Source organism: Lynx rufus, unplaced genomic scaffold (assembly GCF_022079265.1).
Source record: "Lynx rufus isolate CCGP_SWC_20201006 ecotype Redwood Valley unplaced genomic scaffold, mLynRuf1.p SCAF_9, whole genome shotgun sequence".
NCBI classification, from domain to species: domain Eukaryota; kingdom Metazoa; phylum Chordata; class Mammalia; order Carnivora; family Felidae; genus Lynx; species Lynx rufus.
The window spans coordinates 17070987-17093593 of record NW_025814897.1 but is presented as its reverse complement, the minus strand read 5'-3'; positions in this window follow the sequence as shown (position 1 = coordinate 17093593).

Sequence of the window (22607 nt, the reverse complement as noted above, 5' to 3'; positions counted from 1 at the left end):
TGTTTCTGCTGCCTGGAGAGCCGGCCTCACCTCCTTTCCCTTGCCAACTCCTATCCCCTGGGAGGTGTGGTTCAGATGTCCTCCTTCCCCCCTCCTCCCACACCCCTCCCCGCAGAAGCTCTCTGCTCCAACGTGCCCTTCTCCCCATTACTGTATCACACCTTTTCATATCTCTGCCCCCACTTCCACTCAACTGTTGGCTCCCTGAGAACAGGGATTGTCTCCTGTACTGGGTTGAACGGTGTCCCCTCAAAATTCACACCCGCCTAGTACCTATGAATATGACCTTGTTTGGAAATAAGTCCTTTGCACATGTAATTAGTTCAGATGAGGTCATACTGGGAATAGGGTGGGCCCTAAATCCAACATGACTGCTGTCCTTTTAAGGAAAAGGAAATTTGGAAGCAGAGACGTACAGGGGAGAATACCATGTGGAGACAGAGGCAGACCAGAGTGATGACTCCACAAGCCAAGGAACACCAAGGATTGTGGGACACCACGGAAAGCTAGGAGAGAGGCAAGGAACAGAGTCTTCTCTAGAACCTTGGAGGGAGCATGACTCTGCTGTCACCTTGATTTGGGGCTCTATTTTTTCTTTTAAGTTTACTTATTTATTTTAAGAGAGAGAGAGAGAGAGAGCGGTGGAGGGGCAGGGCGAGAAAGAGACAGATCCCAAGCAGGCTCTGCGCTGTTATGGCAAAGCCCGACTCACGGCTCGAACTCACGAACCAGGAGCTCATGACCTGAACTGAGCTCAAGAGTCAGAGTCTTAACCCATTGAGCCACCCAGGCACCTCTGATTTGGGGGCTCTGGCCTTCAGGACTGCCAAAACAAATTTCTGTTGTTTTAAGCCATCGAGTTTGTGGTACTCTGTTACTACGGCCCTAGGAAGCTGAGAGACATTTTGGTATGAGGGAGGGGGGTCACTGTTGAAAGAAACACCTAAAAATGTGGAAGTGGCTTTGGAATTGGGTAATGGGTAGAGGCTGGAAGAATTCTGAGGTTTATGGTAGGAAAAAATCTAGACTGGCTGGAAGAGGCTGTTGGTAGACATAGGGACGTTCAAAGGGATTCTGGAGATAGCTCAGAAAGAAATGAGAAGAGCTTTAGAGAAAACTTGCGTCGTCTTAGAGAACACATATGTTGTCACGAACAGAAGACTGCTATCCTGTGAATGCTAAAGGTGCGTCTGGTGTCCAGCTCATGTTACTGGACGCTGGAGGAAAGACGACTCTTGTTATAAAGAAATCCTTGTCAATTTGTGTTCTACCATTGGTTAGGAAGTAGAACTTGGATAGCTAGGAGAGAGATTTTTCACACAAAGTATGGATCCATGGCCTGGATTTTCCTTATCATTTATATCAAAACGTGAGAGGAAAGAGAGAAACTGAAAAATGGATTGTTAAGCAAAAAGGAACCAGGGGGCTCCTATGTGGTTCAGTCCGTTGGGCGTCTGACTTCGGCTCAGGTCATGATCTCACCTCAGGTCATGATCTCACCATTTATGAGTTCGAGCCCCACCTTGGGCTCTGTGCTGACAGCTTGGAGCCTGGAGCCTCCTTCAGATTCTGTGTCTCCCTCTCTCTCTGCCCCTCCCTTGCTTGCCCTCTCTCTTTCAAAAATAAATATTTTTAAAATATTAAAAAAAAAAAAGGAACTAGCATTTGATGTGGAAAATTCTCATCCTATCTAAATACTGTGCTCCAGAGATAGGGCCAAGGGTATGACTGAACAACTTTTGCTAAAGAGTTTAGGCATGTGACCTATGGATTTAATTACCCGTCTCACCAGATGTCGGGAGTAGAGGTGTGATTATCTAGGATGGACCTGTGGAGAAACTTCGGACACAGATAACTTGTGTTCTAGTCTCACATGTCCACAGATGGAGGGCAATTCGGCCCCGGAAGGCTCATGCACAGAGCCCCATCCATGCTCAATGTAAATGACTTACTTGATGAGATATGGAACTTTTTTGAGTTGATAATATTTACACTATTTTTTTAATGTTTATTTATTTATTTTGAGAGAGAGAGAGAGAGGGCATGAGTGGTGGAGGGACAGGGCGAGAGATGGAGACACAGAATCCGAAGCAGGCTTCAGGCTCTGAGCCATTAGCACAGAGCCCGATGCAGGGCTCGAACTCACGGACCGCGAGATCGTGACCTGAGCCAAAGTCGGACGCTTAAGTGACTGAGCCACCCAGGTGCCCCTTGAGTTGATAATATTTAGAGGAGATTTTAGAGTTCATGATAGAATGGTTAAGACTTTTGAGAATGGTGAGATAGGGTGAATGTCTTTTTCATATGAGACAGGTAAGAATTTGGGGAGACTACAAGGTGGAATGTAGTGAATTGAATATTGTCCCCCCAAAATTCGTGTCTACCCAGAACCTGTGAACGTGAACTTTATTTGAAAATAAACATGATTGCAGTTGTAATCATGTTAAGATGAACTCACACTGGATTAGGTAGACCCTAAATCCAGTATGACCGATGTCCTTTGAAGAAGGAAATCAGGAAATAGAGACACACGGGACAGAATGCCATGTGAAGACTAAGATAGGAATGACGAGTCTATAAGCCAAGGAACACCACCGATTGCCAGAAACCACTGGAAGCTAGGAGAGTGTCATGAAACCAATTCTTCTCTAGCACCTCAGAGAGAGCATGACCCTACTGTCACCTTGATTTCAGACTTCTGGCCTCCAGAAGTTGTAAGCCACCTAGTTTTTGGTACTTTGCTACTGCAACCCTAGAAACAAAGAGCTTTCTTGTTAGAGCCTTAGACCTCGTTATCATCAGCACATCACTAGAATCCCCTCAGAGGCTGGAACCTGTACTAACACTCAGCCACCGAACCTGCCTGCAATCACCATCGTTTTAGCCCTCAGGGAGGGACCTTAAGTAGAGGATGAGGAGATGTTAACCAGGCAAGAAGGGGGAATAGTGTCCTGGCAGAGGGAACAGTCTCTGCAAAAAGCTAGTTGTGATAGAGAACATTTCTTGGACGAGCAAGTGACCAAAAGGTTAGCAGTGGGCACCTGGGTGGCTCAGTCAGTTAAGCGACCAACTTCGGCTCAGGTCACAATCTCGCATTCGTGAGTTCAAGCCCCACATTGGCTCTCTGCTGTCAGCCTGGAGGGCACTTTGCATCCTCTGTCTCCCTCTCTCTGCCCTTACCTGCTCATGCTCTCTCTCTCTCTCAAAAATAAACATTAAAGAAAAAAAAAAAAAGGTTAGCCGTGAAAGAAAGGAAGGAAGTGGAAGGAGATGGAACCACATAAAAGAAACCAGGTTAGATCAGCAAGGGCCTTGTAGGCCAGATGAAGGGGACTGGAATGCATTCTGTGAGTAAAAAGAAGCCATTGGTAAGGCTCTGGTATACACAATAGATACACTTGAACCCCCACAGATAGATGGTTTCGGCTCAGGTCGTGATCTCACAGTTTGTGAGCTCCAGGCCCGCGCCGGGCTCTGTGCTGAGAGCAGAGAGCCTGCTTGGGATTCTGTCTCCCTCTCTCCCTGCCCCGCCCCCACTTGCTCTCTATCTCTCCCTCGAAAATAAACCCAGGGGCACCTGGGTGGCTCAGTCGGTTGAGCATCCAACCTCAGCTCAGGCCATGATCTCACAGTTCATGGGTTCAAGCCCTGTGTCGGGTTCACTGCTGTCAGCACTGAGCCTGCTTCGGATCCTCTGTCCCCCTGTCTCTCTCTGCCCCTGCCCCACTTGCAAGGTCTCTCCCAGAATAAATAAACTTTAAAAATAAATAAATAAATAAATAAATAAATAAATAAATAAATAAAACCAAACTTAAAAGACACACACACACACACAATGAGACAGTCACGACACCCACTAGGATGGCGGGGTTCCCATATGACTCAGCAACTTTAATCCAAAATACCCGCCTACGCAAGCTGAAAATATATGTCTATATATACCTTGTACACTAATATTCATACAGCATTATTCATAATGGTCAACGAATGGAAACAATCCAAGTGTCCCTAAATTGATGAAGAGATAAACCAAATATGCTTTAGCCACAAAACAGCCATTTTATTTTATTTAGCCGTAAAAAGGAATGAAGTATTGATACATACTATGCTACAGATGAGCCTTGAAAATATGCAGAGAGAAAGAATTCACATAAAAGGCCATATATTATGGGATTACATTCAGATGAAACGCCCAGAGTAGGCAAATCCACAGAGACAGAAAGTTGACTAGTGGTGGCCGAGGAACAGGGACTAAAAAGATGGCTTCAAATGGGAACCCGGTCTCTTTCGGGGGCGAGGAACGTGTCCTGAGATTGATTCTGCTGATAGCTGCACAATTCTGTGACAATACAAAAACCCACCGAGTTGTATACTTTAAAATGGTGAGTTTCATGATACGTGAATTGTATGTCAATAAAAACAAAAAGGACGCCACCGACTAGTTTTGAGCTGGAGAGCGATGGGGTTTGTCGGCATTTTGGAAGGAATGTGCTCTGGCCCCGGAGTGGAAAACAGACTGGAGGCAGAAAAATCCTGACAGTTGCGAGGCTGTAACAGGGTCTCGGTGAGGGGTGATGGCGACCCACACAAAGGAAGCGGACGGAAAAGGTCAGATCAAGAAGCATACAGGATGGATGTAACACATCTAAACATACACAGTCACAACTGAAGTGTGCAGAAACATGACTTTATCACTAACTTCATTTTTGTGGTGGTTTTAAATAATGTCCTCAGGGGCACCAGGGTGGCTCAGTCGGTTAAACACCCAACTCTTAGTTTCGGCTCAGGTCATGATCTCACAGTGTGTAGGTTAGAGCCCTGCGTCGGGCTCTGTGCTTACAGCGTGGAGCCTGCTTGGGATTCTCTCTCTCTCTCTCTCTCTCTCTCTCTCTCTCTCTCTCTCTCTCTGCCACTCCCTGGCTTGTTTGCTTTCTCTCTCAAAAAGTAAATAAATAATGGGGTGCCCAGGTGGCTCAGTCGGTTGAGCATCCAACTTCAGCTCACGTCATGATCTCACACTCCGTGAGTTCGAGCCCCGCGTCAGGCCCTGTGCTGACAGCTCAGAGCCTGGAGCCTGCTTCAGATTCTGTGTCTCCCTTTCTCTCTGCCCCTCCCCTGCTCATGCTCTCTCTCTGTCTCTTAGTTTTTTTAAATAAATAAACATTAAAGAAATTTTTTTTTCATGTCCTCAAAATGTGGACCAAACTTAGTGACTTACTTTTAACTAACAGAATGGGGCTGACGGTGCTGTATAACTTTCAAGGCTAGATTATAAGAGGATACATCTGTCTGTCTGTCTCCCTCTCTCTTTGTCCCCCTCAACTGCTCACTCTGGACAAAGACCACCACCATGCCATGAGGATACCCAACCATCCCCAAGAGGACCCCCTGTGGACAGCCGTCAACAGCCAGCATCAACTTGGCAGCCATGTGTATGCACCACCCCGGAAGCTGGTCCTCACGCCAGAGGAGTCCTGACATAACTCCAGCCCTGAGCCCTTGGGTTTTCCACCTGTGACCACAGTCATCGCAGAACAGAGACAAGCTGCACTCGAGCAGGCTCCAGGCTCTGAGCTGTCAGCACAGAGCCCGATGCGGGGCTCGAACCCACGAACTGTGAGATCGTGACCTGCGTCGAGGCGCAACACTTAACTCCTGTGGCTCCCCAGCTTCCTCGGAAGGAGTGCCTTCCCGTGTAGTAGAGCAACTACATTCAAGTGCTCGCCCTGTGGTGAACAGTGTTTTTTTTCATCCACACATTCAGTTCGCAGTGGATCCTAGATCACTACTCTGTGCCAAGCGTTTGCCAGAGGCCAGAAACAGAGGGAACCACACTACTCGTGGAGCGAACAATAAGAAGGACGAACACACACAAATAATTATAGTAAAGTCTTGCATCTAAAGTACTACAAAAAAAAAAAAAAAATCAAAGTGCGCACAGGCTTAGTCATAGCAGGGAAGAGGGGAGGATCGCCTCTCCCTGGAAGCCTCCGGAGGGGGAGGAGGGAGGTTGGGTCTCCCCAAGCCAACAAAATGTCAATAGATAATCCCCTAGAGAAGAGCACACAAAAGGACTAGAGAAGCAGCAGTGAAAAGTCACAAGATTGATTTAAAGAGAGACAGAGAGGCATTATTATAGGGCGTAGTAGTAGGCAATTCACAGGAGCTTATCTGTAACCTGCGGACAGTCATAATACCCCTTACAAGGTTGCTGAGTGTAATAAATGAGATCTATCAAACACTTAGCCCAGTGCCCAGCTCAGACGAAGCTACAATGTAAGCACAATGTTAACGACCATCACTCATTGAATCCTCAGTCTAATGTCAGAAGCATTGCATGAGAATCAAAGTTGAGTCCTTATAGATGTTTGCACGTGGAGAAAGGTTAGCTCAGTCAGTACATAAGCATCTGCTACCTCCCTAAACACTCTATGGTTACATTTTAAAAATTCAGGGATCAGCTAAGCCTTCTTGGAATTTAAAGCCAAACTGTTTCTCTCTTAAGCTCCAGATCTTGCCAATCAGAACCACTTTGCTCACAGACTATTGTATCTGTGTCTGCCGCAGGTCGAAAAATCCATTCAGCAACTCAATTGACTTCTTTGTTCTAGGCTGCAGCTGCCCTCCCCAGAGGCATGGGTGCCATTGACTGAGTGGGTGCAGGCCACCCTGCATTGAACACGTGGGCTTCATATTTCAAAACCATTATGCAGGCAGGATTTAGGGATGAGGCTTGGGGGATGGGGGATGACAGAAGGATTAGACTTGATTTATGGAAAGGTTGGTCTTTGGGGGGACTTTTTTGTTCCTCCTAGGAGAAACTAAGCCTGCTAAACTATTCTACTTGGTGGGAAATTGGATGGCATATATATGTACTGGGCGCCTACTCTGAGGCATGCTCTGTTCCAAAGGCTTCCCCCAAAGATGGGGACAGTGTTGCTTCTGTGACTTCCACCTAAAGCACCTTGCGGGGACCTCACCTGGGGGATGGCAGGCAAAACAGTCCTGGCTCTCAGGAGGCTAGAGTGAGCTTATCATGTGGTTTGGAATTTAGAAAAGTGAGCCCGTAACTTCTAGCAGGATGCCTAGCATTCAGAACCTGCCCTTTGGGAAACAGATTCTGCTATTTCTATTTTCTATTCCTACCCTCTGTCTTTTAAAAAATGCAGTGAAATTTGAAAATAGCCACCTGTCTTGGGCCATGTTTAGAGAACCAAAGGAAAGACTTAACTCAAGCCTGAGCTGAAGTTGAAAGAGAAATGCTGTCCTCTCCCTCTTAGGGGCTAATACCCAAGCAGATCGGAGAACCCTGGGGGGCAGGGAGGAGTCTTGGCTGGTGGGGAGGCCTCAGGAGATGGAGACAGGCCGGGGTCCTGATTGCCTGGTTTCAGCTGTTCCAATCACAGCTCCCTTTCTGCCCTGGGGGACCCATGAGAGCCCCCTCCTTGCCCTTTCAATATCTCCCCTGTCACTTGAGCTGGTCTGAGAGGCTTTCTTTCTGTTACTTGTAAGTCACCATCCCTGACTAGGAGAACATCTTAGCCCAAAGGCATGATTCTAAGAGTGAGAATTCTGGGCAGAGAAGGGAGAAACACACACACACACACACACACACACACACACACACCCCACACACACACACACACCACCCTTAGAAGCTCATGATCCTTGTGTGCCTCACAGCAGGCCGTTCACTCTTTGTTCATTCGACAAATATCTGTTAAGTGCTTACTGGGTGCCAGGCACCAGGGATAAAAACGAATAAAGAAAGACAGAGCCCCTGCCCCGCGGAGCTCCCATCTGATGGGGAGACAGATGGGTAAGCGGGCTGGGTGAGCGGTACAGGAGATATCAGCAAGACCCCCCATTCTGGAATTCCCTCCTCCAAGGCACCCCGTTAAAATTAACTCCACCAATTAAAGGCGTCGTTAGGAGACAATGCTGCCTGTCTTCCTCTTTATTTTTAATTACAGGGCCCAGCCTAAAGTTGTCAAACCATTTATAATTAGAGCAGAGCTCTGAGCAGGCCTGGAGAGGGGAGGGAAGAAGGGGTGAGGGAGACAGGGGCTCCTGCCTAACCCCTCCCCGGTCCTCTGCCTCCGGTGCAGTGACAGGCCGCTGCCCCACTAATGGACTGGGTGGCTGGGAAGCACTCTCCACTCGCCGTCCCTCCCCCCTGCCTCTCAGCGCATACCCTGATTATAGTCATTAGGGAGTCACCCGGAGAGACAGGAAGACAGGCGGGTGGCGGTGGCCTGGAAGGTGGAGGCGGCTGCAGCTGAGACTGGGCCAGCTCAGGCTGGAGAGCAGAGCCTGGAGAAAGAGCAGGGGTGAGGCTCCTCTCCTGCCCTCTCCCTGAAAGGGAGGCATCCATGTGGCCCTGAAACAGCCCACAGCCCGCACAGTAAGAAGTGCGTGAGGAGGGTGGGGAGAACAGCCGGCCTGGTGCAGGGGGCTGCAGACAAAGGAGTGCCCCTCAATCTGCCCTCTGGGTGCCAGGTCGGCTTCACTGCCCCCCTGCAACCACAGACAAGTGCAGGGCAGACTCACAGCACTCGGGGCAGCTGCTGGGAAAGGATTTGGGAGGGAAAAGGCATGCAGCTGGCTGTAAACTTGACTTGGTGGGACCTGGGTGGTCACCTTCACCTTCTGCTCAGACTCAGAGGGACAGAGCCCCTCCTCTTCCTGTTACTCAGGGAAGCTCCTGTAGCAAACAGGGAGGGTGGTTCAGAGGTGGCCCAGACCCCTGAGTTCCCAGCCCCTGCTGTTGTCTACCTGGGCCAAAGGTGGGGAGGGTGGGAAGGCCCAGCAGGCTGTGAACTGCCCAGAGGCACCAGGGTCTCGATCTTACCAGGGAGGACTAGCCCCCCAAAGCGTCCCCCACCTGGGGCCCCTTCCAATGTGGGGACCAGGGGAATCAGGAACCAACCAACCAACCAAACTCCTCTCTTCATCTCTCACTCTAGCCTGCAGTGGTCAGGGACAGTGTCTTACATGAGTTCTGTGTTCTTGGAAAACCGCAATTTTACAGAAATCCCCCACCCTTTCTTGTTCCAGGAAAAGGCTCACTGCAGAAAACCGCACTTTCCCATATGACCTAGATGCAAAGATGTCCCCTTGTTTACCTAAGACAACACGAGACACAGACCCTGCAAACTTAACGTCTCGCAAAGGATACGCGCGTGGGCGTCTCAGTGGGTTGAGCGTCCGACTCTTGGTTTCGGCTCGGGTCATGATCTCACGGTTTTGTGGGCTCAAGCCCCACGTCTGGCTCTGCCCTGACAGCATTCACTGTCTCAGAATAAATCAATAAACTTTAAAAAACAGTAATAAATGAGAAGCCAAACCGTTTGTCCCCACTGGCCAATAGGGACAAAATGCCTGTTCACCTGACCTGACCAAACTTCAGTTAGGCCACTCTCCCCTAGACTTTGACCCACCCACAGCCTGAGTCAGCATCAGAGCTTGGGAAAAACCCCTCCTTAACAACCTCTCCCAGGCATCAGCTGACCCCGGAGAAGAACCTTCCCATTCAGACCACCTGCTTGGCCCATCCCCCATCTGGTTCTTCTAGCCTTTACTTTCCTTTACTACGAAAAAAAAGTCCTTTCTGTCTGACCCTTGCGACGCTGAGGTCCCCTCCTGCTACTGCAATTGTGTTTTCGAATAAAGTCTCCCCTCACCTCGGCCTGATCCGGTCTTCATTTGAGAACAGCCCAGGGAAAAGACTCTTCCCCCTCGAAATTGTCTCTTACAGCCATGTGTCCCCAGTGACTGCCTGGTTAACGGTTAATGGGTGGGAACCCCCCTCTCTCTGCTCCCAACCAGCTTCTGGAAACTCCCCCGTCAAGGCTTCCTGGTTAGTAACAAAAGCCAGCATCTTGAACGCTATGAGCGGAGCTCTGTGCTAAGTACTTTTCACAGGCATTCTGTCAACGTTTGCATGCTGGGCACTTTCTCAGCTATGGAAATTCACGCTCAGAGAGACATGGAGCAAATACGGCACAGGAGTGAGGACGTAGGGTGGCACGGCCACAGGATGGCAGGCGGCTCGGTGGGGACACCCCCCAAGCCTTAAAATACCACCGTTTCCTCCTTGCCTCACGGGTTCCTTCTGAGGACTGAATAGCTTGATATGCACACAAGGGTGTGTGGCACATGGTAGGTGATACATAAATGCTACCTATTGTTCTTTCCAGTACTCCTCTGGTGACAATGGCACATGCCACGATGTCAAAAAGGTTGGGTAGTGCTGGGTCCAAGTCATACAACTAAAATGTATCTCTTTCTAATTTGCCATGGAACTTACTTCTATAAAATCCCACCGTTTGCTTATTATGTTCATTGTTTATTGGCTCTCAACTAGCACGTGAGCTCCCCAAGGGCAGGGCTCTCTATGCTGCTCACTGCTGTAGGACCACCGAATGTCTACAATGCGTCCGGAACACAACAAATACCGCCAAACGAACGAGCGAATAGAAGAATTCCAAGGCTTGTGTTCCTAAGCATTATTCTCTCAGGTAGCCTTCTGGTCCCAGACCTGCAGGCTCCTTTTAAAGGCAGCCTTAGGGGCACCTGGGTGGCTAGGTGGTTCAGCATCTGACTTCAGCCCAGGTCACAGATCTCACAGTTCGTGAGTTCAAGTCCCACATCGGGTGAGCTCGAGTCCCACTTTGGGGAAACGTAAACCCTGCTTTGGGTGAGCCCCGCTTCTCATTCTCTCTCTCTCTCTCTCTGCCCCTCATGGGATTCTCTCTCCCTCTCTCTCTCTCTGCCCCTCGATCACTTGTGCCTTCTCTCTAAATAAATAAATAAATAAATGCAGCCTAACCAACTCCTGGCCCAGAAGAAAAAAACACCCAGTGTCTCTTTCCACATCAGTAACGATCTCTTTACTGAGATATGGAATTTGTGGATTCTGGAAATCTTTCACATGCATCATCTGGTTTGAACCGCTATGAGTGTTTTCATCATCTCCAGTTTACAGAAGGAGAAACTGGGGTCCAGAGAGGGAACCCCACCTGTCTGCCTCTCCCTCCTCCAACCCCTCCCTCCCCCCAGATCCCAGTCCCCCACCGCCACCCTCCCCCAGCAGACCCCACTCTTCACCACCCCCACACAGTACCCAGTCCCAGCCCCGGAGCCTCAGAGCGGGGGAGCCTGGCGTCTTCCCTTTCTGCTCTACTAATTATCCTTTTAACTCGCACTGGCGTATTTTTGCCGTGCGATCTGCGGGTTTATTTTTATCCACCTCTCTATAATGGTATCGGGGCCGTTACTCAGGGAAGCTCCCGGCTCTGAGCTGCTCCCCAATTTACAATTGCAATTATGATCTCCGACAGAAACACATGCAGCTGGCGTCAATTTTAAGCAATATTTTGATCATAATAATTAAAAAAGTAACTTATGGCATGCACGCGTTGGATAAATTAATGTTATTCCAAGGCTCTGCTCAAAGGCATGTAAGGGAGAGAGGAGTGAAAAAAGGAGACGGTGCTTGGATCTCTGGGCAGCCTAGGAGTCTGGCTCCAGCACCTGCTGGCTTGTGGGCTCGCAAATTAACTTGCGAGCTGAGCTTAATATCTGTGTGTCCTTCAAGTTGAATGCTGCCTGTCCCCACCCCTCCCCCTGACACATGTGAAATTGATGGTTATTAAGGTATTTGGATATAAACAAGCACATTTTCTTGTCACTGTTCCCCGGGCAGGTGACAGGCAGCTGAGAGGATGTTCTCTCTAACTTACTGTTCTAGACCCAGATGAGAGCAGGACCAGAGGGTTTGGGGGCTGGGACGGAAAATGGCACGGACCTCGGATGTCCCTCCTTCCCAGCACATGCAGGCCTGCACCCATGTACTCATTCATTCCCAGGTACCACTACACACACACACACACACACACACACACACACACACACACACACAACCACACACACCCTCACACCTCCACCCATGACAAATTCACATAATGTACACACGTTTATACAAATCTGCTCTCTTACACAGGACTCACAATCACAAACCGTCAGCATACAGACTCGCATGCACACACGAACACACACACTTGCACACACACACGCACACTGATTTATAGGTACCACCTACACCACTATCTGTTCGCAGGCACACGATTCATAATCACAAACAAGGCCTGCACACAGACTCACACAATGAAACTCACAAACATGCGTGTATGCGTGCGCACGCTTTGATGAATTCTCTCCCACACACTCCCCTCTCACGACGCAGGCAGCCCCCAACCCCCACAGCAGGCCAGGCTGCGAGGCAGTTATCAGCAGCCGATTAGCTTCTGAGGGATGGCTGTCCCCACGGAGAAAAATGTGCGGACACACAAACCTTTGCACACCATTCCAAGGATTTATATCCTTTCTGAAACCCGCCCAGGGTCTTCAGCTTTTAAGTCCCCTAATCTGGGGGCCCCAGGCAATCCTGTTCCTGTCCTCACTAGGCTGAGTGCACAAATGGGCGGAGGGAAGAGGGGACCGGGAAGTCCTACTGTCTTTCAAGAACGGTTTCCTTATTCGTACGATTACCACTACTTTGGGTAAATGGCAAAAAAGAAATCTAACGCTAAAAAGATGTTGTAATAATAATAATAATAATAATAATAAAATAATAACCCCTCCCGCTCCTGTCCTGTACCCCCCGGGGGCTGGAAGGCATGAGGCCTTGGACACATGGCAGAGGAGAGCTTCCGAGTCTCGGAGTCAGATGCTTGGTTGGATTCAAATCCCCGCTCCACCGCGCACTGATGAAATGACCTTGGAAAGTGTGTCATTTCAGTTTCCTCCCGTGTGCCTCCCCTACTTCACACAGGACCAAGTGAGGGCCTGAGCACAGCCTCCTAGCACAGGGCAGGAGCCCAAGACACCTCATTTGCCTAGGGTTTCATCGCTAACATCATCCTGAAGCCCGAGCTTCCTCTCCCATTTACACAACCACTTCTTTCTCTTGTAGCCTGGCCAGACCTCTCCTCCTCTGCCTCTCCTGCATCCCCTCCGAGGGCACTCAGCCCCCTGGACCCCCTCATGCCTGTCCCTCCACAAGCCTCCCTCAGAGGCAATTGCTACTTCTATCACCTACCAGGGCAGGTTGGGGAAAGCTATGGAATTTGGGGGCAAAAGATGAGCATTTTGATTATGAGCCCATGAAATAAGTCATTTAACCTCTAGGGAGCCTCAGTTTCCCCACTGGTGAGATGGGGAGAATGATGCCTTCATTCCCCATCTGGCAACGCTGAATGAGACCAAGTCTGAGGATGTACTTTGAGTGCAAAGCCCCAGAAACATGTCAGTTGTCACCGTGGGCTTTGTGCCATCACCTGGGGCATCTCATCTAGAACTGGATCCCATCCGCTCACTCTGAGTCTTCCCCTCAGGGTCCCTCCTCCCTCCCTTCCCTCCAGCCACCACCACCACCTTCTTTTCCTTCAACTTTCAACCCTTCTTTTTTCCTTCCTCTCCTTCCACTGGAGCCTATCATTGCTTTTCTGCAAATGCAATGGCTGGTTCCCTGCCTCCAGCCTCTCCTATGGCTTTGTCCTGCTCTCAGCGGGGACAGTTCACCTTCTTCAGGCACACCAAAAGCAAAACCCAGGCACTCTAATCCACCTCCTGCCCCCAAGTAAAGTCCACGTCCCTCTGCTTGGTTTTCAGTCTCCCCAACAATCCACCTTATTTTCCACCTGTGAGCAAAGGACAGGTAAGCTGGGCATTTCACCCAATCAGAGCAAACAGTGTACTACATACACCTACATCAGAGCCTTTACTCTGGCCATCCCTCCTCCCTAAAAGTCCTCCTGCTTCCCCCTCCAACCCTATGGAACTCTTCTCCAAGCTCAGCACTCAGCATAAGGAAGCCCCTCCGGTAGGCTTGTCTGGTAGCTCCAACCCACAGAAATCCCTGGCCTGGGTTTTTTTCCCTTTGAAACATTTTTATTATGAAAGATTACAGACATCCCAAAACGTATAATAATGTAACAAAATGTATGCACCCAATTTTTTTTTTTTAGTTTTACGGTTTTATTTTATCAATGTTATAATGCACATAATTTAAGGAGTTACAGAATTCTACCGGGGTTGATATGAAAAACAACACAAAACACAACAGCAGTCCCCTACTCCCCCGCCACACACACAAACACCCCAGGCGAGGCACCACTCCCTCGAGGCAATGACTTTCACTGCTTTTAGCTGATTCTTGGGATATTTACCTCCATCTCTCTTTAAAATGTGCTTACATTGCTACTTCTTTGGTTTTTTCCATTTTTGGCATTATGTATTGACTTTCTACTATGTAGAATGAGGTTCGGGCTCTCCTCCTTCCTGTCTGTCTGTCTCTCTCTCTCTCTCTCTCTCTCTCTCTCTCTCTCTCACACACACACACACACACACACACACACACACACACGCACACTTCTCACCCTCCCCACCCTATTTATTTATATTGTAATTTGTTAGATCTACAGGTACATGATCTTGACTATAAAGATGCCATTCTGAGGTCTGACCCTTTGTGGGAAGCTTGTAGAGTCTGTTCCCAGGGTCCTGAAATTTCACTCCATTGTGCTTTGGTAGTGGCCGTTTTTCCACCATCGGACCCTCGGTGGGGCTTTTCAGTAGGGAAACTAGAATCCTCCAGACCTAGAGCGGCTCCAGTTAGTTTCCAACTTCCTTCCTTCGGTTTTCTTTAACCAGAAACCCTTTGGTTCACGTAGAGAACCTCTTGAATTGCTCCTTCCATTTTCTTTCTTAAGATTTTATTTTTAAGTAATCCCTACACCCAGAGTGGGGCCCAAACCCAAAACCCTGGGATCAAGAGTCACAAGCTCTACAGACTGAGCCAGCAGCCGCCCCTTCAATTTTCTTGCCTTTCCTATTTTCCATCTCTTTGTCTTCTTTGTTCTATTTTCTGGGAGATGTTTTTTAGACTTTATCCTCTTCTGCTTCTGTGAACTTTTTCATTTCTGCGATCATATTTTTGATTTACAAGAGCTCTTTTTTTGTTCTTTTTTTATAGCATCCATTTCTTATTTCCTATAATTCTCTTCATGGATCTCACGAAGGGTACTCATGACAACTTTTCTGATGTCTTCCTCTTCTTGCATATACTTCTTTCTGCTGAGTAGTTTCTTTCTGTTTGTCTTGGCCCCTATCTGTCATGTTGGTGACTTTCCTCATATAAATCGCAATCCTGGATTGTCAGCAACTATGGAACAGTAGAGTACCAACTGCTGAATGGAAGCTCTTTCTAGGTGAATGGGAGGGACTTGCTGACAGTGAGATTCATGTAGGGTGATTGGCTGTTTCGCTGGGGAACCTCTGATGTCTGCACCTTTAAGCCTTCCCTCTTGAGTGATCAGACTCTCCAGAGAAAACCTCCCGGCCTCCTGCCTCCAGTCTCCAGAGAGTAAAGGCCTGGCCACCAGCATTCAAGGAAGAGGGATGAGGAATTCTCAGCGTCCTGTGTAGACGAGCTCATTTCACACCTGGCCACCCCAACTTTTTCAGCATGGTATCCGTCCTCAACCTGGTATCCCCATCCAGAGATCCTCTATTTTACCTTTTCTGGGAACAAACCTCAGTTTTCTGCTGACATGGGGAAGAAGCAACTATCCACCTGCACAGATTTGGCGGGGAGGGATCAAAGTTCTCCATTTTCAGCCAGGCCTCCTTACTTAGCTCCCCTGCTTGCCCTACCTCCAGAGACACCAGAGACTGTGGAGGGATTGGGGGGGCAGAGGGATTTTTAGATCCACCTCCCCCCCTCAGCGGTTTCCAGTTTGCTAAATCCCCTCCTTCATTGCTTTTCTAGTTTCCAAACTTCTTTTGCTCTTTGACCACACCCATTGTCTCCATCTTTGTGGGTTTCCGGCTTTTCAAAAAAAACCTTTTATGGTCACTTCAGTAGGATTTTCAAGAAGAGCAAAATTAATTGTGTGTGTTCAGTTCACTATATTTACCTAGAAGTTTCCATCTGCCTCTCACCTCTGAACGTACGGCCTGATGCTTCTTAATAAAATCCCTTTACTGACATTTTCATGGGGTTTGAGGAGTGTAGAAACCAATGGATTGTTTCAACTTGTCATCTTTAACTGGAACTGCTTTGTTCTTTTTTTTTTTTTTTTTTAGTATGTGTTTATTTTTGAGAGAGAGAGAAAGAGTACAAGCAGGGGAGGGGCAGAGAGAGAGGGAGGGAGACACAGGATCCGAAGACAGGCTCCAGACTCTGAGCTGTCAGCACAGAGCCCAATGTGGGGCTGGAACTCACAAACCGTGAGGTTATGACTTGAGCTGAAGTCAGACGCTTAACCGAGTCACCCAGGCGCCCCGAAACTGCTTTGTTCTTTATTGAACTTCTTTCTAGATATAAATACCTGTCTCCCCACTAACTGTGAGCTTAAGAGGTTCCCTTTTTTGTTTGTTTGTTTGTTTGTTTGGCTGATTGGTTAGTTTTCTGGTTTTTTGCTTTTGTCTTTTTGGCCTCAAAAACAAACAAACAAAACAAGACAAAACAAAACAAAAAAAAACAAAAAAACCAAACAGCAAACAGCAAAATGGCTGGATAGGGTAGAAGCTTCTAAAGATTTATGACTGGGCCTGTGCCTTCTTGCCATTTAATCTAACTTCTGGGACCTTGACAAATGGGCATTCAACAAACAAATATTTACCAAATATTTACTCTTTGCCAGATAATCTCCAGGTCCCAGGCATACAGCCAAGATCAAACCTGAGTCCCTGCTCACGTGGAACTTGGCATTCAGCTTAGTTAAAACATCTCCAGTGTTGTGAGCTCACTACCTCCCAAGACAGCCCACCTGTTGCCAAGAAGCTGTCGCTGAAACATGGCTCCCTATTATTCCCACTCACGGTCCAAATTCCATTCTTCAGAGCTTCCTCTTCCACAGGACAGACCTCTAGTTAACTAAAGATGACCTCTGCCCCTGGGTTCCACATACTCTCCTTGCTCAACCACCCACCCCCAGTTCTCTCAGCTGCTCCTCCTGGGAAGCCACCAGCCCCTCCCCCACCCTCTGGATTTTCCCCATTACAACCAGGCTCTGGACCCTTCTGTGAGTAGGAAGGTTGTGTTCCAATTTGGGAAAAAAAAAAAATAATAATAGATTCAGTCTTTGTCCTACATCCCTGGCACGAGCTTCAAAACCCCTTGGAATTTCCTGAACCATAGGAGTATCTTTTGTTATTCATAACTTGTCCCTTTCATGCTTCTTTCAACTACACCTGAGTCTATGTTAATGATGTGACTCATGGTGGGGAACTAGATAGTTTCTGAATGAGGGCTGGGCTGGCCTTCAAGAAAACCAAGCGCAAGTGATCAGGGAGTTGAAACTTTAAACCCTGATCTCCAGGGAGGAGAGAGGGGCTGGAGATGGCATTCAGTCAGATGGCCAGTGATTTAACCCATCATGCCTATGAAATGAAACCTCCATTAAAACTCTGAACAACGAGGCTGAGAACTGACTGCCTGGTTGGTGAACGTATCAAAGTAGATGTACCGGGAGGGAGATGCACCTTGACCCCATCAGGGCAGAAGCTCTTGGTGTTTGGCCCTTTCCACACCTGGTCCTATATTCCTGTTCATCTAGCAATTCATCTGTGTATTTTACAATAAAACGATAATCATAAGTATACCACTTTCAGTGACTTCTGAGTCATTCTAGAAAATTGCTGAACCTGAAAGGGGTGGGGGTCAGTGCGGAGCTCCAGAATTTATAGCTGGCCAGGAAGAAGTGTGGGTGGCTCAGGGACCCAAGACTTGCACCTGGCATCTGAAGTGGGGACAGTCTCATGGGACCAAGCCCTGTGAATCTGTGGGGTCACCACACTAACTCTGGGTAGCTGGTGTCAGAATTGATGTGAATTGTAGGACACCCAGCTGGTGTCAGAGAATTGGTGTTGAAAGGTAGAGGATGGGCCTGCATGATGCCTGGCACCCCACGTCCCCCTCTCCCAGCCTCTCAAGCTCCCTGCCCAGCCGAGGAAGACTCCATTTCCCCCAAGGAAACAGGAACAGGGCCACTGTTGCCGGGAGAGCATGGGGGGTGAACACTTCCTTCATTCTACAGTTGTGGGTATAAGCAATCCACGTTGCCTATTATTTCCCGGTTTGAAGGGTTACCTTACAATCTCAACTGGTCTGCAAAACCCTTCAGAGTTTTTGTAGGTCCTATAAAATATCCAGCCAGGAACGGGCACCGGGGGGATGTTCAACAGCATTGGTTGGCATAGATCGGCCTGGTTTGTATTAACTTGTCCTTGGAGGAGACCATCCCCTCCTCCAGCCTCCGTCCCTTCTGCAGGATCCCATGAAAGTTTCCATGAGTGCTCAGAGGGTCCTCACCTCATTTAGGTCCTAGAGTCTCCTGTTGGATGGAGAGGGACCCATGTGGCTAAGCATCACACCCCCAGTTTGGGGTGGTGGTTGTTGTTTCCCCTCTTACCGTGAACCATGCACCTGTCTGGGGCGGGGGGGGGGGGGTGGCCTGATGAGCCACACACACTATGAACTGAAGTGACCTGGCCAGGCTCTCCCTTCCTGCTACAAAGGAGCGGGAACCGAAATGGTAACTCTCATCTGCACATCGTTCTGCGAACTCCCAAGTCCTTTCCTGTGCCAAAGCTCCCTTGATCCTCCAGCTCAGTGTTTGTCTCGCCAACCCGCCTCTTTATAGATGAAGAAACTGAGGCTAAATGAACTTAGAGGACAGTTACCCAAGGAAGACTTGGGTCTTCCAGCTGCACATCCTTGGGTTTCTGTTCCATCATGCGTGACTCACCTGAGGACAGAGGGGCTGGGCAGAGGAAAAGGCGCAGCATCCTTCAGTCCGTCCCCGGCCTCTCCTGCGGCTCCTGACGAGCCACTCCAACCCACAAGCCCATTTATGTGCCTCCGCCAAGCACAGCTCAGGGTGGAGATGCCAGGAGAGAGCGAGCAGCCGGAAAACATGTGCAGCCACTAACCAGCAGAGGGATGGCATTGGGACCGGCAGGGGGCAGCTGCTGACATTGGGCTGCAGCAACGCCCTCGCTCTTGCCCTCGGCTCTGCCTGTGCAATCTGCTCTCCCAAGTCGCCCCAACCAAGACAGGCCACCAGCAGGCTGATTCAGAAGAGGACCAGGAGGGGACTCCCTCCACCAACCTGGAGCATAAGGTGGAAAAGAGAAAGGCCACTTGAGCCACCTGCCTTCTTTCAGGCTTGTTCTACGGCCAGCGTCTCAGCAGGGTCACTTCATCCGATGGCAGAGGAAGTGCTTCCTGACTGCTCCTTTCAGGAGACCCCAAGTGCCATCAGTACTGGTCTGATGTGACCAGGGAACAAAGGGCAGGGTTCGGTTTTTAACAGTCTTATTTAACTTGGTGACAAAACCTTCAGAAAAGATCACCCAGGAATTTACATACGACGTCACCTGGTAACTTATCTTCTAATGCAGGTGGAAAACGGCGCCTGGAGACACTTTGCTAAAAACATCGAGAGGGAGCAGAGAACATGAGGGTATTAGGCCCCTGCAGAGGGCCGGGAACCGGTGTGGCATAGGAGGCTGAGCTCTGACACAGCCGGTTGGGGATCACCTCAGCATGCCGGCCCCAACAGCTTTCTTGTGATGTGTCACAATGAGCTGGTGACACGCTTTGCCGCCCTAACTTCCACACGATCACCATAGTTTCCCCCACCTCCATCATGTTTTAGGCCAAAGGGATATTTCAGGTGGCCCTTCTCCCTCAGAGTCCCCGCCTGCCCCTCAGCTCTCAGGTTTCTCCCCACCTTGACGGCCCTGTTCCCTGAGTGGCATGGTGGGGCTGGGGCTGGGGGCGGGGGGTAGACATTCACCACTGTAGGGGAGAAAGCTGGGAAGGCGGACTTGGTGGAGGAGTGGTAAAGATGTTGTCTGACTTGAGAGGAATCTCAGTGAGACCAGATGGAGAACCCGTCTCGATCTGCACCGATAAATTATCCACGCTGCGCCTTCGCTGGAGGCAAATAATCCACATTCGTGTTGAGAACACCCCCCCCTTCTGTTTGTCCCCAGGCTTTCAAGAGCTCAGAGGGAGTTATGCAGCCTCAGAGAGACAGCGCAAGGGAATAAGAGAGGCAGGCAGTTCTGGGGAATCTGGAAGGAAGGTGGGGGGCATCCAAATGCCCCTCGGTCGTCCTCTTAGTTCCAGCCTTCCGGGGACACTGAGAAGTCCCAGATCACTCAGGCCTGGGGAGTCGGTCCTACTGGGCCCTCTTCATCCCACAGAGCCTGTGGGGGCCATGAAGAGAGGACAGGGCCACTCCACAGCCTAGCAAGTGTGGTTTCTTCGGGGGCTACATGCCGCCCCGGTTCCTCCTAAGGGATCTCCAGAACCACAGAATGACCAGGCTGGATGGAGGAGACCCCCAGCCGCTGTGCGTCACAACTGAAGAGGCCAAGGCCAAGGGGACTCACTCAGGTGACCCAAGTGTTCCAGAAACGCCCATATCCTAGTCCTACTCTCACTCCTCACCCCTGCCCCTAGGGGTCTTTCCAGAATTGCTGCCTGAGCAGGTGGCCTCTCACATACTGATCCCTGGCCTGGCTCAGGGGTGCTCAGGGGTGCCCATGGCCACCCTCACCATCTGTGCACTGGGGGTGGGAGGGGCTTCGGCTTGAGCAATAGACAGGCACCGAGGACTGCCACAACACGCTTCGGCCTCCCCCGCGGCTCCCCCTCCCAGGCTGGGCCGGGCTCCAGCCCTAGCTGTGCCCTGGCAGCTGTCTGCCTCTGCCGGGGAAGGTGATTGCCATGTTTGTAGCTCCCTTCCTTGTTTGGAAAGATCTGGAGGCAGGTGAGGCTGGAAGGGAAGCGGGACTGACAGGTTGTGATCAGACAGCTCCGGAGAAGTCTTCTGGGGAAGCCCGGCTGGCTGCGGGAGGCTGCGCCCGCCTCTGCACCCCGCGGCCGCCCCGGCCCCGCACCGCGCCCTGGAGGACCGAGTACAGGCCTCCTCCCCACCCCCACCCCCGCCCCCCGCAGGTCCTCCGCTGGGAGGGTCGCCTGGCCCTCCTGCTGCCTCCAGCAGACCCCTGAACAAACCCCCACCGGTTTGTTCCTCCCCGCTCCCCACCTCCACCGGTGGCCCTCCCCGCTGGCTGGCGGTCCTTCCCGATGTCTGACTCCAATCTCTGGCCCTGGCCCAACGCCCGGTCTTCGTAGGAAGGAACATTCTGCAGTCGTGCCGGTCCCTTTCCCCGCACTTGGAGGGGCCCACCTAGACATCAGTCACGTTGGGATTTTTCCCGGCGCCTGACAAGGCAATTTGTGAGGAGCAGGGCTTTCTCGCCGGCAGGATGCTAAGTGGGAGCCGAGGAGGTGGGTGTGGGGGTGTTCTAAAGAGATACCCAAATTAAACATCCAATCTGCCATGTCCTGTGTCATTCAACGCGATTCATCTTCTCCCGGGCTCCCCGCTGGGACGGCTCCCCGAAGCCCGCGGACGTGGAGCCGCGGTCGTTAGCGGCGCTGTTTATCTGCCTCCTCCGCGGAGGAGAACAAATGGACGCCCCGCGGTCCCCCCGCCCCGTTGTCACTCAAAGAGCCCGCGCTCCCGCGCTCCGCAGCCCGCGAAACTGCCTCCCGGACTCCCGGCCCCGAGACGAGACGGATTTGCAGGAGACTTGTCTGCAGGGGAGTGGGGGGGAGGGGAGCGACAGCAGGCGGGAGGAGGGGCATGGGGGTTTCTAGAGACCCCCGCGGCCGCAGAGGGGCTCGGAAGACCCCTCCCAACGCCCATTGTCTGTCTCAATGACTCGGCAGGGGGTTGGGGCTGCAAGCTGAGGGATGTGCAGTGTGTTTGTCTGAGTTTGCACATTCCAGAACACGGAAGGGCCTCTGTTGGTTCTTCTGGGCCTCTGCTAACAGGCTTCCTCCGCTCTCCCAGCCCCCCCCCCCCGCCCCCAACCAGTCTAACTGCGCCCCAGACCTGCCATGCCTGCGTTTAAGCCGAGGAAGAGGGGCTGGGAGCTCACAGGATTCAGCCCCAACCCCTTGGAAACGGCTTTTTTGTGGTGGGTGGGTGGGTGGGTGTGTGTGTGTGTGTGTGTGTGTGTGTGTGTGTGTTGATGAACCACACATTTGCAGTGTTGCTTCCCGAACTCTGAGGTCCTCACCAGACCAGGAGGAGGCGCTCTGCCTAGGTTTGATAAAATGAAGCCATTTTCTAGTGGAAAACCAAAGGTGAGGGCCTCAGTAGATCAAGAGAAGAAGGCGGAGGGCAGGAGACCCCAAGAGTCCTGGCGTCCAGTTCCCGGAGGCTCACCAGGATGGCTACTCCAACCGTAGTCACCCACACTTCTCCCAGGTCGCCCCTTTCCCCAAGTCTGAGGATCAGCCACCAGGCTCTCTGGAGATCATTCTGTCCATCCCCCTGCATGCAGCCTGACCTTCCCCTGGACAAGCTACCACCGACCAGAGCAACAGACAAAGGATGGGAAAGCAAGAGCAAAGCAGCCTGGGGCTGAGTTCCCTCTGTAATCCAGGTTTGTGCCAAGGTAAAAGGAGCAGATACCGAATGGGATTCCAGGCTTCCTCACCTGGAAGGGTAACA